The sequence below is a fragment of the Melanotaenia boesemani genome, chromosome 24, assembly GCF_017639745.1.
Source record: "Melanotaenia boesemani isolate fMelBoe1 chromosome 24, fMelBoe1.pri, whole genome shotgun sequence".
Lineage (NCBI taxonomy): Eukaryota > Metazoa > Chordata > Actinopteri > Atheriniformes > Melanotaeniidae > Melanotaenia > Melanotaenia boesemani.
In genome coordinates, this window is record NC_055705.1 from 20486683 (window position 1) to 20503914 (window position 17232).

Consider the following 17232-nt stretch of genomic DNA (forward strand, 5'->3'; position numbering starts at 1 on the left):
TATTTCAACAAATTACTGAAAAACTTTAATTTAAATAAATAAAACACTACTATATCTGTCAAAGTTGATACACTATATAAATATGTTGTACATGAAAGTTGGCTAATAGAAATATCAACAATAAAATGAGTTGAATTGTATTAAAGAAAAAAATTTAAATAAATTCAAGTCAATAAATCCAAAATTTCACTGATGTTGACCCAAGTCTCCTTTCTTTCTCATTTCATTCTTGCTAGAAAAGGATGCATTTAAAGCAAGTAACTGGATTCCAATTCAGAGCTAACATTCGCTACTGTGACTGACTGATTTCCTGTCCAGGGTGTACCTTGCCTTTTACCTAGTAGCCTAGTAGCTGCTGGGACCCAGACCTCTGTGACCCTGCATTGGAATAAGAAGGTACAGAAAATTGATGTCTGGAGGTTAGCTAGTGTTACACACTTACATAGGGATGCACAGAAAGCTCTGATGCTAGCCGTATCTTTTAGGACACATTCACACCAGCCTTTTTGATTATAATCCTAGTCCTAGAAACTGAATATGCACTGCATTAACCAATAGAATGAGATTTCTTCTTTGCTGTGTGTCTAGTCTTGTCCTCCAGTACTCTGGCAGAGTACACGTTTTTAAAAGGTCCAATTCGTTTCAGCAGTATGGCATGAATGCAGTCTTGGTTCCGAAAAACAAGACATCCCCCAAATGAGTCCCCAGTCAGACTGAGTCTAGTGGACTATCCTGGTGTAAATACACCCTTATATTCTCCCAAAAGATTTATCACTAGTACTTTAAGAAATCATTCCAATGATGGGAAAAAAGCAAATCAAAATATTTCAAGTCTCTTTCATGTTACATCACAATCAGTCCTCATTTTATCCTTGTCTATTACCTCAAATTCTGAGTGCGTAGTATGTATATATGTATGTGTGTATACTTAAAAGCACATTTACTACAATGCATTTTCTTAATGTACAGGAAAAACTACATTTTTGATCAATTTTATTAGTGACATTCTTTCTTTATATGAGATTCTGAATTGTTCACCTTTACACAACCTGCCCAAAGCTGTGGCAAACAAAGAACAGGCTTCCATCAGAGTCCTTGATTTATAATTCATGCAATCCATAATTCCAGTTGCCGCTTGCCTGCTTTAACAATACTAAGGCTAAACACTGTTACAGTCTCTGAGCCAGTATGGTCTGAAAGGCTTCATAATGTCATACAAAGTTATCCAACTTTAGGGTCTGAGAGAAATATTATAAACAATATCCAAGCAAAAGTTTCAGGATAATATTAACCTATTTTCATATACAAGTATGACAGGATGTAAGATGGAGAGTGGCCTAAATATACAGGAACAAATCTGTTTTCACATCTAGCTTTAAAAATAGGTGAAGACTCCCTAATTGCCTTATCGACTATTTTTCATTTTTATTTTCTTTCCTGTTACCTATTACAAACAGGAATTCTGGAGCCTTTTTGCCAGCTTGTTTCTGTCAGAAACAAAAGCTCTGCAGATCTATAAAGACACACCAAAAGACCCATAGAGTTAATCTAAGATAAGCCCAGATGATATGCAGATGAGTGGATATCAAAAGAACTTAGATAAGCACAATGTTGATAGCTGTGGAATAAGGGTTTTCTAATGTGAGGCTGAAAAAACTGATTATCATTACCAATGAGAGTTTATCAAATGACCAATCGTTTTATCTATAAAACACGTCCTTTTCTAAAATTTGAGGTGAGATCTGAATTGCTTTCTTCAATTCAACCAATGTAAAAAATATAACAAGTTATCACAGAAGAGCATCAATTACTTAGACTAAAGAACTCTTTTAAATGATTGATAACAAAAAGAGCTGCCAATAAATGCTTTATTGGTCCACAAATCCATTGGGTGATCTGATTTACAAACATCAATGGCAGCTGAAAACCTGAGCAAGCCACAGAATCCATGCAAATCTACCTTTCAGCCACTTACATCAGCCAATTTAAATTGGCCTTAGCAGACACAATGAAAAAATACATTTAGAGAAAGCCATTCAACTACCTTGATGTTCGTGATGATCCCAAAATGACCAATCACAGGGGAGTACCTCTGCGTAACCGTCTGGTTACACATCAGGTCTGGAAGAGGTGCCGCTCGGGCTCAATTTTGCGCACTGAGCCCAAGCGGCAACCTCCGGTGGTGAAATATGAAGCCTTTGCAGAAGTGCAAAAAATTGCACTTCACCCCTCATCTGCTAGGGGCTGGCTCCAAAACAGAGCAAATTCCCTTTTTTTTTTTTTCTTATCCTGTCCTGTCCAGCATCCTAACATACAGCCCAGTGGTCTGTGTGCCACATTTTGCCGGACAGATTTGCTCTACCAAGGGAGACATGTTATATAAATGGCTGCCCTTGATGTTTGGAATATTTTTATCATTTTTATTATAATCTTATTTTCTTTAGTCTTAATATGTCAGTGCCGAACCTGACAGGAAGAAAGAGGAAGAGAGAAAAAGAAAAAAAGGACAGAATTGAAATGTGGAACTAAAAGTTGTCTAGGCTGCCTAAATCACATCAGTATTCAGAAAAAAAATATAAACTACCACAGTACTACATGATACATAAATAGGATAATGATGATTTAAAAAGGTCAACAGTCATCAAACATGCCCGCAGAGAGATGTGTCTATCTATCTGGAAGCGGATGGAGAGACAAGCACGTTTCTGAGCATGCACATGTGAACATGAACAACCATGTGTGACCATGCAACAAGGCTGAAACGTGTGCTTGCAAGGGAGCCATGACCACGCCGCACCCCAAAGCATCAGGGGGAGACGGAGGGAGCCTGAGGCCCCAAAGGCCTGGCAGGTCCACAGAGTACAGATGCCAGGACAGCCAAAGCAGAGAGAACAGCTGTCCCACTCAGCCCAGAGCAGAGGGGACCCCATACCGGAACCCCCCCCGGCACAACGGGGCAGGGGCACCGAGCAGCCCAGGGCAATGGTGAGCAGGACCAGCAGGCACTGGGCACTGCGGTGTGGGCCACACGGAGGGCAGGCACCCCACAGATCCAAAGGCCCTCCCTGGCAGAGCCCCGCGCAGGAACCAGACGCAACCTGACCGCCCCAGACAAAACCACTGTGGGCCACGGCAACCCAACACCAAGGCTAGGTACCCAAGGGATAAGGACATGTACGTAGGTCCCCCCCTCCCCCTCTACCCTCCTAACCACCAGCCCCACTCCCCCTTTACTACCCCCAAAACCCCACTCTGCCCCAACCCTTACCCACTCACTCACCCAAAACCCATCCATTCCCCTCAGGGCTCCCTCAGTGTGTGTGATTGTGTTCTATCTGTGTAGTGTAGTTTTTGAAGTGGCGTTAAACACGGTAGTGTCTAAAGTGTAAATAAAATCGGGGAGAGAGAGGTCACAACGGGAGGTGATGAGGGAAGGGCAACCTCAGTGGCTCCTGTCTGCTCACCCACAGCCCGTGTGCCCATCCCCACGAGGCCCTAAATGTATATTGGTGTCTAGGTTGTGATTAAAATCTAGTAGGGCAGGCAGTCGCAGGGGTTGAAGGGATCCCGCAACTTGGGACCCCCTCAAAAACGTCCCCCTCCTGACAATGTATTTTGATGATCACTGACCTCTGCCCTGACTTCCGCCTGAACCGCGATACTACCTCGGGCCTGATTGAGCAGCTTTGGGCCACAGATCACCATGGCTGAGGGAAACACCTGGACACACTGGTGTTTCTCTTCTGGCTGGCAAGTGACACATCATACCGTGTTGTGGTCTGGGCCCTTTGACATGCCCAGATCCACGGTCTGCGACTTTGTCCACAGAGTTGTGGAGACCATACTGGCTCTGCGCAGAAGGGTCATCAAGGATGTTTAGAGATCAGGCTCTTTTGGATCATGATTATTAAACTTTTTTTCTTGTTTTATTCCTTCTTGTTATATTCTGAAGTCAAATAGCAATTCAAATATGTAAAAAAAAAAAAAAAAAACATTTCAAAGAAGACGTGTAAATAGTTTCAGTAGAATAAGTTTGTCCCTGTAAATATGCTTGAAAAATGTAACTATTATTGAAATATATGCATTGTGGTCTATTTTGACCCTCTAGTAACCACCAATGCTCACTACTTTTCAGGATGCATTGTGGGTAATTTTGAGTGCCCTACTTTTTTCTCTCTAGACATTCAGACATTCCTACAAAATGGCGTGACCCCTATATAGGGCACTATGTAGGGAATAGGGTGCACGTTCGGACACAGCCACTGTCTCAGTCATAACTGTTCCACAATAAATCAGTACAACGATGAATCCTTTAAAATAAATATTTCTGCTTAAAAATAACTAATCATAATTCATAAACTATCACGCCCCAATGTTTACAGGTTGCAGCAATATACTTTGCATACGTCACGTTTTAGTTACAATAAAAATGTGTCAGGTTTCGTATTTTTTTTTTTACAATAAACCATGTTACAACATCTTAAAAGCTACAGCTGCAAATGGACTTTAATTTTCATCCTTGTTTTTTTCTATAGACAACTCAAACTTTGCAAAGAAAATTTCATGCTTCATCTGCATTTAATCTTCACCTGCAACACACATATTTATTCATATGAAAAAAAAACTGACTCCAAAAGTATTCAAAAGTAAACTGTGGTTGAAGACATACATATTAATACAATTTTCAAACAAAGATCTAAAAAATAAGCACAGGGCTCAAAGGGTTCAAATTCAGAGGTGCTGATTATTCTAATCACTACACTGAATAATATTCAGGCCAAAAATGGCCCTATTTTCTCTTAAATCAAGGCCTCTGTGGTTTTACCTCTCAAGGGGAGCTAAAAAGATTGAGCATCTCTAAAGGATGATGATTCTCACAGGACCTGGGAGCTTAATTTGAAGTATACCTCATCCCTTTTCATCATTATTATCTTGTATTTCTTGGTTTGATAATAGAATTGACTACCACCCAGGGAGAGAATAAGAAAGATTGCATTTGACTAAGGGCATTTCTTTATGGATAGTTTGGATCCTCATGAGGATACAACTTTCTTCACTCAGGTTCAACCTCAAAAAGTCCATGAACCTTGAATTAAAGCTAAAGTGCATTGCAAACTGTAGCTTCACAATCCATCTTTGAACTGAGGATGCACTAGATAGTGAATGGGTTAATCCAATAAAACCTGCAATGTTTTTTAGAATCAATGTTAAATGATGCTCACCACTGATATAGCTCACTGATGATCTGGCCCACTTAGTTCAATACAACCCATCTACAAGTACTTTGGTACTATGGTGTTAAATACTTGAATAAAATAGTAAATTCTAACATCGCAGGACTTCAGCCGTTTGACATTTTTACCCAACCCTCTGAAAATAGAGGGGAAGAGATCACTTAATGTCTTTCAGAAAATACATTTTCACAAGGCATTGAACTAATTTTTTAGAAAATGTTGGCTCTTTATATTCAAGCTACATCCTGTCAGATGTTCACAGCTTTGGCTTTGTGGACATGAAAAAGTCAGAAGCACATGTGAGAAAGCAGGGCAACACTGCATTAAAACTGTACCTTAGGATTCTTTCAACAATATCACAGTTTACTATTCATGTCATCTATTATAAATGTGGTCTCACAACACTTTAGAACTGCCAGCCGTGAGAATTTATGCCCATTTGTTGGTCCTTTTGTCACAAAAAAAAAAGAGTTCCATAAAGTTAATTCTATGTCAGTGTCAGGGGCCGAGCAGTAAGGCAGCAGGACATTGGGGCTAAGTAAACAAAAACCCCTAACAATGTATAACAGTTTCAATATCAAAAGTTCACTTAAAATGTATGTTTCTCTGTCAGTCAGGGTGTTCTTTTTGTGTGTGCAATATTAACCTGTTTTCTTTCCTCTTCAATGATTGGCTGGAGGAACTCCAGTGGGAGTATTAAGCTAAGAGAGGGCAGTGTCCTGGCTGCCACCAAAAATGCCAGCACTGCTGCAGCTGTGTTTGGTTTTGAGTTGGGTGTTGCCAGTAGTCCTACTTTTGGTTTTGGTTTCTTAGTTTTGGTCTTCAGGTTAGGGAAGCGGTCGAGATCCTATGGCCCAGCTTGGCTGGTCTGTGATCTGCTTCAGTCTCGTTTCTTTTGGCCGGTGATCTCTTCTCCCTTATTTTTGGTTACATGAAAGTTATTTTTGAACTTTGCTGCCTGGTGGTCTCATGTGTTATCGTTCCTTTATTTTGAGCCTTACTTTGTTCAGGGACTGAAACATATTTGGGGGCTCCTCCAGGATCCCTTTAAAGATTTTTTTCTTTGTATTTTTTGTAGTATGGCTTTGTGGTAAAGGACTTCTCTTGATACCCTGTGAGTTTTTCCACATTGGATGGTTTTGATTGTGATTTTTTAAAATTTTATTTTATTTTGTGCTGTACGGTCATGTGGGTTTGCTGTCGGGGTGATTATTATGTAGAGTTTATTGATTACAGTGTTAATCTACTGATGAGGCCAAATATTAACCATCCCTGATTCAAGGGCTTTGAATACCAGAGTTATTGAATTTGTGCTGTAATTTTAACAAAAACCAAAAACTGACTACCTTTTTGACCTTTTTGAAAACTTACCTACTGCCTCAATTTTCATTGTTTACATCCAGTAAATCCCCCAACAGCAAATCCATACAGCACCTGTTCTACAGCCTTCACTGTACAACCCTTAGCGTTGTTACATCACAAATTGCATGTTCATCCACTTTCTGTTCTGTCTTTTCCATGGCAGCGCAAAGCCAAATAAGGTGGATGGTCTATGTAAAGTCATGTATTTTTATACATTGTTTCAGCTGTTGACGTAAGGTAATTTGTTTTTGTTTCCTTACGGGGTTCCTCCACATTGGAAGCCAGGCCTGCTCTTACTATGGTGTTGTTGCCATGGTGATCACCAAAGCCCTGCACTGCTGCCTTACGGTTGTGGTCTGGACTCCTGTCCGCTTTGATCTGGGCAGTTTCTGTGCTGATGGGTGGGGATGCTCTTGGTGTGAACGGATCCCTAGGATATTGTTTCCTCACCTGGTTAATCAATGCCAAGACATTTAGTCGTTTTTTTTGTTTTTTTTTAATAGACAGTGTTAAAGACAATCTGTTTAGTCCGTTTAGAATGGAGATGGGCTTTATGTGTGCTTAGTGTATGTTTCCCCAAATGATTCTGTATTAAACTTGTGTGTGATGGCATGTGTTAACTTTCAAAAAAGTGGTGGGAAGCACTTTGTGTTACTTTATGAAAGTTATGTTTTAAATTAAATTTAATTAGGTTTGATCTGCATGTCTTGATTTCTATTAGCACAAGATTACATCAGCATGACAATGAAATGCATTAAGTTCAGATGAGTAGTTATCGTTTTCATGTCTGAGAAATGGTTTCCCTTTTATGGAATAAAATATGGAAAATATCCAAGTGTACAGAGACCTAAAAGATATTTCTAAATTAAAATTATTTCCTTTAAACATCAAAAATACAAGTGAAGCCACTTTTAGATTTGATTGGCGGTGGCAGCGTGATTTTTCATTACCTACCTACAAGTGCCAAGTCATTTACATAGAAATGAAAGATTTTGTATTATATCTCGAGAACTGGAAGATTTAAATCTGGATCTGAAACTGGTTTGGAGCTGGATCGAAATTTCCTGACAGATGACATATTGGAGACGCATACTGTACATGTGTGTTTGCAGGACTTTCAGAAAGAAATGGGGGGGGATGTGGGAAGATTGGGGTTAAAGTAGGAAGCTGAGAAACAGGAGATAGACAGACTAGACTGAAATAGAGCGGAAGAGAGTAGCAAGGGAGACGGAAGGATTGCGAGGGCGATGGTAGAGAGGGGGGAAAAAGTCTTAGCGGGAGATAAGGGACAGAGAGACATTAGAGGGAGGCTGTGCTGAGATGGAGAGAACAGGAAGGAAAGAAAGACAGAGATAAGGACTGACAGCTAACAGAGGCAGCCTGCTGATGTAGATAGCCTGAGGGAAAGCATGTCTAAACACAGCAACTCCCCTGCTTGGGGGAATTATTTTTGAAAACCTCATCAATCCTTCGATGGTGACCATGTTAAGAAAACAAAAAAGGTATAATATAGCATTTTGTTTTTCCCCTTATACAACTTTCAACACCTCCACTGCTTTTCAGCAAGCAGTAAAAAGCTCTCACACAGCTCAGCTTCCACCCCTGCACTTTCAAATCTAGTCACTGACAGATAAAATGTGTTATCTTTCTGAAGTGCTCATCACAAGTTGACAGATAAATGTGCTTCAGCCATCTTGATTACCCCTTTAGCACAGAAATATTGACCCAAAAAAAAGAGAAAGAAGTAATTTTTTTATTCCCATTGTGAATTTCTAACATGAAAAAATGTAATAAAAAACAGGAAGATAATGGCACTGTCAGAACTTTTTCCAGTAATTAAAAACAGGAATTGTGTGTTCGTTAGAAACATTCAAAAAACAACTGGGAATAAATAAGACAAGGAACTAAACTACTTAGTAGGTAAAAAAGTGTTTTCCGCTGATGGCTTATAATTGCTTTTCAAACTCACTTTGACTCATTGCCTCTGGGAGCAGCACTGTGTCTCGTACAGACTTTTGCTGTTTTGTGTTGGAGGGCAGATTAGTTGACTTCTGGAACAAGCAAATATCTAATGATTTTTAACACATACTTTATAAAATAATTCAGTGGTGTCATGATGATGCTGTGGATTAGTAGCATCTCCTGACAATGCAAGGATTAATGGTCTGAACCTCAGCTGGGGTCATTTTGTGTAGAGTTTCCAAATACATGCCTGGTGATAATTGGGGATTTTAAATTCAGCGTTTCTCTTTGTTAGCCAGGTGATGGACTAGCCATCTGTCCATCCCACATCCTGCATAATGAAAGTTGGAATAGGCTCCAGTCCCTTAAAACCTGGAAAGGGATAAAGTGGGTATAGGCCACAGATGTGGAAATCGTTGTCACTGAGACAAATTAAGTATTTACTGCTTTCCAAAAACGACAACTGTCTACCTTTAGATAAAATTAAAATAGACCTCAAGTTGTTTCAGCTATTGATGGGTTAGTAAGACCAGCAGGTTGTGAGAGCAAAAAAATTTAATCACACAGGCTTGCTTGAAAAAAAAGGAATGAATAATAAAACAGCACTGAAATGCTTTGTGAGAGGCTTGATAAGGCTAGACCATCAAGAGACAATTTTCTACTTAGTGTGCCAATTCTGTTACTTGTCACTGCAAGAGAAGAAAAATCCCCAACATTGTGTTCCAGAATATGTTACAAAGCAATCAAAGATCCACAAATTGTCTACAAGATTTAGCTACATGCTGTCAACCAAGTTGTAAAACAGTCTGACTGAGCTTTAACCAATTAAAATCCTGCAATGTTCACCTAAAACAGGTTTTTATGGGTAAAAGACTTGTTGTAGACCAGGGGTGCCCACGTTCGGTCCTCGAGATCTACCATCCTGCAACTTTTAGATGCAACCATTCTCCAATACACTTGAATCAGATGTCATCTGCATGTCATTCAGCTCTGCAGAGGCCTGGTAACGAGCCAGTCATTTGATTCAGGTGTGTTGAAGAAGGGTTGCATCTAAAAGTTGCAGGATGGTAGATCTCGAGGACCGGACTTGGGCACCCATGTTGTAGACCATCTACTTTGCTAGGCTACTTTTATTGGAACCTTGCTGATGTAACAACCATTTTTATTGCAGTATCATCTGCTACTGGAGTACAGTATGGCTTTAAAGATAAATTTTAATTGCAACTGGTCTGAAATACATGTTTATAAAATTTACATTCATGATTGTAGCGTGGAATTATATAAAATCAGTCAAATCAAGAATCTTAGCTTTTCAATGGTGTACAATGTTTAGGTACTTGGAAGACTGAGTAAAATATATATTCATGTCCCAACCATGGGACGTCTGGTACCAACAGGTCATCTTAAAATTAGGCCCAAAGAAATTTGATTGAACTTAATTCTTTAAATGTCACCGTCCTCCAAAATAAAAGTGACAATGGCAAAAAACTAAGTTAAAGTTCTATGCTACTCTTAAAACAGCACAAGACGGTTTCCATGAGTCTGAGATGTGATCGTCATTGTGTGTCCAACAATGCCAGCCTTCTGCAGCAAAAGCAAGTGTCTTATCCTTGGTTAGTCTTAAGGTCATACAGCTTTACCTATTGTGAAGAGACTATATGGGAGTGTGCTAAACTCCTAGCCCAAAACCACACTGATGGGTCATGGACAAGATTCTACACTTGACATTCTTAAAGCAGCAATACACAAGATTCCAACCTAGAAACACTGTGCTTCTGACTCATTTTGATGGTACACTTGATATTCAATATGTACATTCCTGGAGTTGATATTGCCCTGCTGTGTCCTGGGGCAATGTAAAATAAGGTGTGAACCGCACTTCACAACTTATTTTTTCCCAGGCAGGAGCATCATGTGACATTTGTGCTTTGCTTCACTACATCGCGTCACATGCCAGTAACTGGATATCAACAGACTGTTTTTTACGTGCACCATGGCTGACTCTGCAAAGAAACCCAAAAACAGGTGAGGGAAAAAAAGAGAGAATGTGACAGAGGACGATATAAGGAAAGAGAACATTTTTAGATAGGTTTTTTTTTTTCCACTGAAGAGATAGGATGGAAGCCAGATGCTGGATTAGCCTTTGTTCAGGGTAAAAAAGTACGAGAAACTGACCAAAGTTCAGTAGTGTTGCTCTAATATATAAAAATCTTGTGACGTGTGGCTTTATGTTTTTGTTTTTTAAAAAAAAGTAACCTTCAGTATGTCATCTGGCCACATTGGAACAGCAGAAACAAGGTAAAACATTAACATATAACATCAGGAGGGTGGTCCACACAGCTGAGTGAATCATCAAAACCACCCTCCACCTACTGCAGGACATTTACTAACACTACAGAACTAGAGCCACCATAACCCTCAAAGAACCCAGTTACCCCTGCCATAGACTGTTTACCCTGCTGCCTTCAGGGAGATGTTACCGTTGCCTGAAGGCTCATACAGAGAAGATGAGGAAGAGCTTCTTTCCTCAGGTCATTCACATCCTCAACAGCAAATTGGCACTTACACATTTATATTCATATTTATGATTTAATTTGCACATCTGATCCTGTTTTTGTTTTTCTTCTGTTGTGTTTAAGCGTCTGGAGCAGGTGTACAAAGTATTTCACTGTGTGATATGGATGTGATAATTTAATTTTAATTTGTCATAACCTTAAACTATGCAATGTATTGTTTTACTTTTATCTGGTTCTTTTTTGGGTACTAAAACTACAAATACCTGAAAATGCTGTGAATGAAGATTTTTATTCACTATACGGACTGGAAAACTAGGGTTTTGAATTGCAATGGTAGACTGTGTCACTATTTGTTTCTATGGCAACAGTAAACTTAGCCAAGAGTGCTGGGGAAAACCTTGCTTACAGGACTTGTGTTTGCATCCACAATTAGGCCTAAAATATTGCATGTACATGTTAATTATACATACATGCAATTATCATAGCTGTCTCATGGATTGAGCATCTGTTTGAAGTGTCATTGGTGCATTGTCACAGAAATTAACATGTTTGTGAGCTGCAAAATATTAGTAACCACTAGAGGCAATGTTGGGACCGATTTCACCAGACATAAGGTGCACAGTAACAAAAGTCCTTGTCACAGTAGCTGGGAACTACTTTAGAAGCTAAACTGGAGACATGCAAAAATAAGTGGAAACCTTGGGTAACAAGCAAACGTGAATGATTATGTATAAAGCGCAAATGGTTGCATACACAAGGTTTAAAAGCAAAAATATTTTCAGCATTACATTCCAACTACATTTAAGAATGGAGGCATCAGATCAACTTATACAGCAGTGGTTCTCAAACTTTTTAAACCTCACCCCCCAATATAACATATGGTGTCCGCAACCCCTACACACTGACTTTGTGATTAACTGTGATCTTGAAGCATCCTCCAAATGTGAAGCTGGAAAACTTATTTTCATAAATGGGGATAAAGTGGTTTCTGGTGGTTCAACACTTTAACGCACCTACATGCCCACAATCTCCTTCTCGCATGGCAAAACTGTCATATTTAGATTCTTAATGCAGCATTTCCACTAACTTTGTTGTTTATATGTTACTGTGCTAAATAATTAAGGTGTCAATTTAAAACATGTCTAATAATGGCTTAATTGTGACAGCCCTGGTATAAATCCTAAATTTATTTGATAAACGTACGCTATAGATTTTTTACAATTATCTGGCAATGCCCTGAAATTCTTGTGCCCCCCAGTTTGAGAACCAGTTAAACTACACTGCATAAAACAATCCAGTAACACACAACTCCACACCAACATCACTGGTTTTCTTATAAACGCTTATGTGGACAGAGGTTTTGTGTTTAGCCTTAGATACTGCAAGCCTCCTCTTAAATTAGCCTCATGCTGTGGCCTGTGGGAAAATGGAGTTGAACCACCAACAACCATATCCAAGTCACTGATTATGTCATTGTAGAAACCATGTGCCCTAATAAATTGGACTGGCTGAAGTTGGAGTTGCATTTGAGCCTAATCAAACGATCAAGCCGAAGACTGTAGCCCATGTTACTGTTATTTGGACTGCTTGATCCTGGAAGCATAGCCTCCAGATTTGATAGTAGCCGTTTCTGAATACTATGTTACAGAGAAGCAATACTAAATAAATAGCTGGCTAACAGAAACCAAAAACACTAGGATTAAATACTAAAATGCCCCATCAAGCATATGGTTGTGATGCATCTGTGGCTTCAGCTTCAGGAATCAAGATTAGCTCATTTCAGACTATCATATAAACAAGTAACATAACCATTTCAGTTACAGGAGCTTCATTAAAAACAAAACAATACCTGCTTGGTGAGGATATTGTCTGCAGTTTCAGCCACAGCTGGCTGATTCAGGAAAACAGTAAGCACGGCCAGAGCAGTAAAGGAAAGCACAGTTTAGACAGAAGCATTTATCATGCAGAGGTGCAATCAGGCTTAGCCTCAAAGTGGCACTGATACAAAGGAAAAAAGCTAATCACTGGGAAAGCTTATTGTTTGTGTTTATGCTTTTGTCTATTTGCTCTTTGTGGGCATACTGCCGTGGAAATCTGCCTATAACACAGCATGTTGTGCATTACCAGTAGGTCATTATTCCTCTGAAAGTATCATTACCTGCCTGTTTACTGTTCTTGTCATTTCTCCTTTGACTAATCTTTCTTAAATTTAGCTGCTTTTTTAGGTCATGACAGACTTTACATTTATGTGGAGTTAGAGATTACAATAGCAAACACAATAATAACATGAATAGAAAGTGGTATTGAACAGTAAAAGTCAAACCCCTAAAGGAAACAACTATCTTCACTGTGCCTATGCAGTTTCACGCAGTGCAATCTGTTCAATTGAAGCTGACAGGAGAGAAATTGGTACCTTTGCCTGCTCCAAGGACTGACACCAAACCCTAATGGTTTCACTGCAGATGTTTTATCCATGTGGGAAATAACTTCCATAACATGCGAACAAAAGGCACCAAGGGAGACAAGTAAATCGGCATCAGGTAAGAAGTGGAATTCTTCTACATTCTAGGAATGTAGAACTGTACTCCCATGAAGTTACAAAAAACAGGAACTGATTCGTATTTTAGTCTCCTAATTTCACCAGCAAAAAAAGTGTGATGACAATCAGATGTGGTGCAGGGAATTACAATATCAAACACACTAAAACCAGAAATTCATGGACATCTCATTTATGCTCTACACCCAACGCATACGGAGAGAAATCTGTTAGTCTTCTGTGTCATTTATGCACAAATTTCAGTCTGTTTTCAAAGAGCTTGTAGATGCAAGTACCACATGGAAACTGCTGAGGCAGTCTTACACAATATAGCTGACGTGCGGGGAGCAAAGGGGAACAAAGAAGAAGAAAGCCGTGATGCATTTAACAGCCTCACAGACCACCGCCATCAAAGAATTTTGGGACCAGACGTAGTCTCCTGATTACTTCAAGAGCAAAGTAAGTAGTCTGCAAGATCACACTGGAACCCAGGCTTTACTTTTAAGTAACCCTCTTTCATCTTGACTCAGCATAATGATAAGTCGAGTATCAGGAAAAAACTGGCAAAACAATGCTGCACATGTTTGGGCTGCAAGAAGGAAGATCTTGTATACTCTCAAAATAAGAATGACTGATTCTGTGCCAGTAACCAACTGGTTTATTTAAAGACTGTGTTCCAGGTTAAAAATAAAAAAAATTATATTAGTGAAACATGACAGTGTTAGTATCATGGTTTGTGCCTATTAACTATTATAATTGATAGGAATAATATGGTATATCACGCCTGTAGAGAAATAGATCTTCAGGGAATAACTCAAGAAAATTAAAGTTGGTCATTTTTGTAAAGATCAAGTCAATATTTTGACATTATGCCAGTGAAAACATTGCAAACATCCCAGAGTTGATGTGGTTTAGTACAGAAGAATGAGCTAAGATTACCTCAAGCTAACAGAGTACTTACACCGGGGGTGTCAAACTCCGGCCCTCAAGGGCCGGTATCCTGCAGGTTTTCATTGTTTCCCTGATCTAACAGGATAAAAACCTGCAGGATACCGGTCCTCGAGGGCCGGAGTTTGACACCCCTGTCCTAAATGATCAGTGATCAAAATAAAAAAATAAATAAAAACTCAGGGCTGTGTTTAATAGACAGAAAGAACAATTTCACATGAACAACGTGAAGAGAACTCAAGGGATTGAGACTAAACAGCTGTGTAGCTATAAGAAAACCACTTATCAGTGAGGCTAGCCAGAGAAAAAGGCTCTGAAGCAATGGAAGAGGGTCATGTGGTCTGATGTGTCCATATTTACCTTGTTCCAGAGAGAGATAGATGAAGTGATACAGCCATCATGCCCAGTGCCTACTGTTCAAGCCTGTGGGGCAAGTCTATGATCTGGGGCTGCTGCAGTTGGTCAGATTTACGTCTCATTACTACACATGGATTGGCCACCACAGAGTCCAGACCTAAACCCCACTGAGAATCTTTGGGATGTGCTAACGGCGGCTTTGCACAGTGGTCGGACTTCCCCATCATCAATAAAAGGTCTTGGAGAAAAATATAACCAGGTGTGAAGCTAAAACTGATGTAGATTCAGTTCGTTTGTGTGGCTTCCTCCGTTCTTTTCCTCCCTCTTGGCATGTTGGTTAAACATTACTTATCCTCTGGCAGGCAGAGACGTTCCAGCAGCAGAGGAGGACAGATATAAAAAGTAGTACCTTTAAGTCTTTATTTTATGGAGGGAGTATCCCCACTTTTAAAAGGAAAAGAAGAATTTAAGAGTGGAGAACTGCGTGACATTGCTCCCCCATGTAAACTGGTTTAAATAAATCATGTCTCCTCTGAAAGGCTTTGCGGTATTTTCCTAAGCTTTACTTGGGTACAAAAAGGAAGGCTTCTCTTTTTTTCTTTGTCTATCTTCCTGTATATGAATATTCACTGAATATTCAGTGTCAAACTATTTTAACTACACAATGTCTTGCAATAAAGTCCAGGATAATTCCCCTTTCCTCTTTTTCCTTTCCTTCGCCCTCCTTTAACCATCTGTTTACGCTCCTGTGGAGGAAAAGTAAAGAGGAGAGGTAATCTTTTTATATAGAAACTGGAGCTTGCTGCCCAAAACATCACACACCCACAAAAAAAAAAAAAAAAGTGGTGCACTGAAGTCAGAGTTCACTTAATGGCTGAGCCAGTTTCCATGTTGCTGTTGAAACTTTCATTCCCTCACATTAGTCTGCTGTGTTAAAGAATGTTGTTTAACCGACTGAAAAAACAACTTTCGTGTCAGTAATCCACCAAAGACTGCAGATGCTGCATGTATGCACAAGTTTTTTTTTTTTTTTTTATTTATTTATTTATTTTGTTTTATTTAAACTACAGCTAAAGACTAAATGTTACAAGACAGCTTTTGACTGAAGTTCACTTCCTTCAACACAGCTAGCCCCAGCATATCCTGTGTTTCTTAACTGGAAGATGATTGCTGGTGATTCTTACTATACTGCTATTCAAAAAGAATGAACCTAGCAACAATACCCCATGTTCTGAGAGATGTAGTGTGCGATGGAGAGATGCTTCACCCAGACCTGCAAAACATGCGATCAGAATAAAAGAAATCAAGGAATGTCAAAAAATGTCCACACCTGATGTGACCTAACAGAAAATGTGATAGGACGGTTCTAAATTAAAAGACTTGCAAAGCAGAAATTTATGTATAGCCAGTGGGTGGTGAGCTTAGCTAAGCTAGCTTAGCATGAAGCAGGGGACAAAACAGCCATCCAACATCCATCTGAATGTACACAGCACCTTTCCACACTCTACATCTCCACTTAACTTGCATCTCGTTTGCTCAGTTCTAATTAAAAATTAGCTGTGGACCTTTTAATGATAAAAGGTCCACAGCTTTTTGGTAGGTGCATGAAGCGGTCCTCGGGGAAAACAGGTTGGAAACCACTGGTCTTGTAGTTACAGAGGTGGGCTTGGGTGCTGGGTTGAACTCCCAAGTGTGCCAAGAGCTTCATTGTGCTGGAGATTAACCACTCTGGGCCCCTAAGCAAGGTGCCTCAACACCCGCCATACATGCAATGTAAGGTAATGTGCACATACAGGATATCTTTAGGCAAATGTTACAGAAAACTGAAGATGGAGACTCTTGTAATAACATTTGTGAATGCATATTGTAGTTCTTCTAATGACATTTATCATCAGTATTGAGACCTAAAGTTTGCAGGTTCCATTAATATTGAAATTTGCTTGTGTTGTGACTATCTTCAATAGGCTGCACACCGTTTTTAGCTACAATTGGTGCCGATTTGCTGGAACTGGAAAGGTTATCACTGATATTATCTCACAAGACCACCAGGGATCACACTCCAGACCTCTTGGGTCAATGTCCTACAGGTTTTATACGTTTCCCTGCTGCAACACACCTGTGTTCACGAGTCAAGTTTTACACTTTTGGTTGTAACGAGTAATTTCAAATGTGACATCTGCTGTCTGGTCTGCTTAGAGGACTGAATCATAATAGCCAAGGAATTTAAAAACCAAACTCACCCTTTATCTACCAGCATTTTGTAACAGCACTAGGGATGGGGTTGTATTTTGAGTTGAGTCTTTGTCACGTCCCCATA